The sequence below is a fragment of the Terrapene carolina genome, unplaced genomic scaffold (genome assembly GCF_002925995.2).
Source record: "Terrapene carolina triunguis isolate 2854851 unplaced genomic scaffold, T_m_triunguis-2.0 Scaffold130, whole genome shotgun sequence".
Classification (NCBI taxonomy): domain Eukaryota; kingdom Metazoa; phylum Chordata; order Testudines; family Emydidae; genus Terrapene; species Terrapene triunguis.
Genome location: NW_020664481.1, coordinates 4,550,364 through 4,553,544, shown reverse-complemented (window position 1 = coordinate 4,553,544; position 3,181 = coordinate 4,550,364).

The window sequence follows — 3,181 nt, the reverse complement described above, 5'->3', positions numbered from 1 at the left end:
ACATACACCCACAGTGTGTTACACACACACAGATACACACACACACCGTGTGTCACATTCATAGACATACACCCACAGTGTTACACATACACACACCATGTGTTACATACACACACAATGTTACACACGCAGAGTGTGTCATATAGACACACCCACAGTGTGTTACACACACACACACACTGGCCCAGTGGAGCCCTCTGCCCATGTGGTGTTAATTTCTGAGCAGACTCCATTATAGATTGTTTTAGGTTGGGCCCCTAAACTGTCTCTGACAGCTATTTTAAATGAAGGGCATGTTCACACCCATCAGTTTCAACAAGGATTTAACCCATCTTATTACAACAGCACACTGTTTCACACACAGCATGTTACACACATACACATCCCCTCAGTATGTTTTAGAAGGGGGCAGCAGCCTTTCTGGGCCAGGCCTGCGAAGATCCCTATTGCACATGCAGCACCTCTCATCCCCAAAGGCCCCAGGACACTTGGCAAACTGTGCAGATGCTGCATCCGCCACGACAAGGGGATGTTTTGACTGAGGAAGCCAGGAGCTTGTCTACACTAGGTCTTATCTTTTTTTCTTAAATTTCCCACTGTTACTACAGCTCTTTTGAGACGGCAACTGAGAACGTGAGCACAGACAAAGCTCCAAGTGGCCACTAGTGTTTCAAGCACTGTGGGCTTATCTACACTAGAAACTTGCATAGGTGCAGCTGCACCTTATATACGTAGTTATACCAAAGTAATTCTGTAGTGTACACCAGAGCTGTGTTGCGTAGACCTGTGCTGAGTGTGTGGAGTGCGGCATTATTAACAGATTTGTTTTTCAAGGGGGCTGTCTTTGGGGCCATTCACTGGTAGCACAGAGTTCAGGGAGTACTTGGGAGGCAGGGGTCTTTGGGCCCAAACCAGTGGGGATATGGGAGAAAGTAATCTGTTAAGGAAGTGGAGTTGCAGCTGCACAGTTTCTGGATGTGGCCCTCTGTTCATAAAGTACCTCTGAAGCACAGCTGAGGTTTCCCACTTCATCAGTGCGGAGAAGGCGGGTAGTCCGGAGAGAGAAAAATGGTATATTGTAATGTTGGGGCATTTACTTCCTGTTGTTACCTTGGCACATCATGATGCAGCATGATAATGGGATATCTGTATGTCAGCATGTCCTTCTCATCGTCAGAACATCACTGCTACTTCACTTTGCCCCATTTCCATTTACCCAATAAAGCTACCCAGGTTCGCTGGAATGAATCTCAGCCCCGCTTCATAAAAATGTCCTTGGCAGAACTTTCAACATATTCTGGCCTGAGTGACAGATTTCTAGCAAAACCAAGTAGAATTGCTTTAAAGCTGCATTAGAAATATTACAGAGTTCTACAAAACTCCACTGCATTGACTCAACTCTCAAGTGACTACTTTCCCACTGTGAGAGGCTTTTAAGAATTTGTTGAGGAGCAGATTTCAGAGTAGCAGCCGTGTTTTTCTCTGTGAAATCTTGATGGTTCCTGATGGCCTCTGCTCTTGTGTTTACCACCAGATGGAGCACTTTGCACATGAATTTGTCCATCAGAAATAATCGTCTTTCAGATGCAGAGCTGAAGAGGAAAAGAAAGAAGCTAAAGGTTCTTTCTGCATGTCCATACTTAGCATTGAAACCCACCTTTCTGAATGAAAGCATATGAAATCTTCACACTGTACTTCTTACCAGAATTCATTCAAAACTCAAGGGGAAAAGGTCTTCATAGCTTGAGTAAATTTCTATCCACTCTTCAGCCTAGTGATTACAGCCTAGTTTTGTACATCAAGTGAACTGGTGTCTCATCTAACAGACCTTTAGGAGAAAATTAATTCCATATCTTAGCTCTCTGTATGAAGTTAAGTTTAATCTGTGTGGATGTATTTTGCTATATTGCTTATTGAAGGGATAATATCCATGGCACTGATATATGCAAAGCAAATAATTGAGCTTGTTGTTGATTAAATGCTGAAGTGGAGCTGTGGCATTTAATAAACAGCAAGTGCCATTTATTGCAAATATGGTTCAGTACCATGACAATTGCTGCCATTGTACTACTAGAGAGCACTTTTAGGAATCTATTCTTATTTTAGAAGGGTTTGCAACTAGTGGGTTGCTATCACCATCTTTGTAGGACTTTACAGTAATGTTTATATCTGGGATAAATCTTAGTTGAATAGGTGGGTGGAATGAACTATTGCTGCTGGCTTTTAGGACCCTCAAAATAAGTGAAGTCCTCTGTCCCCCTCCATTCCTAGTAAGCCTCAAATTGCAAAACAGCAGGATATTTTACATGGGCTGTGTTGCTGTGTCAGTGCATTGATTACAGAGGGAGAGGGAAAGGAGATTGAGAGGGGTGCAAAGAAAGATGGATTAAGGGGATTTATGGGGCATGTAGAGGGAAGAAATTATGAAGGCCCTGACCCTCCTAAAAAGTCATGCTGATGTCCCCCAGAATCCTAAAACTGGTTCCATTAACTACTGATGAAGTGCCGGACAGAAAGTGAATAGCTTATCTAGGGTGGGTCTTTAATGTGAATAATTGATCAAGGGTGGAAGGCATGTGTGGAGAAAGGAGTGAAACCACTGGAGATAGGGTCTGAATGTCAGTAGTGGTTTCAATGTCATAAATAATGATAGTGCTCTCTCTTCAGGACTCCATTTGGCTTATAATATTCTTTTCTTCTAGACTGTGCTCAGTGTCATTGTTATTAGTTATTATTTGCTTGGCACTGGCAGTGTGCTCAATGCTTTATCCCATGTGCATGCAGCAACCTGGGGCAGCTGGAAACAACAGCAGTGGATACATATATACTTTGGCCCAGAGCCACAAAATTACTTAGATGCCATGACTTAGGCGCATGAGTCCCAGTTTTAGGCACCACTACAATTCACAAAACCCCTGCTTCAGCGCTGCCTAACCCTGGAGGTGCCTAAACTCACTTGGTGCCTAAATTTCCACAGATGCCTATGTTTCTGCCTCTGAGCATGCGCACCGCTGCCGCTTTCGCCACATCTAGATACCTATATCCTACATAATCCCAAGCGTGAGCCACAAACCAGGGGGAAGATAGGCGGAGGAGCACCTCTCTACCATGGGCACGATCTGGTAGGTGTGCTGATAGCAGGGATCGGCAACCTTTGGCACGTGGCCCGTCAGGGAAATCC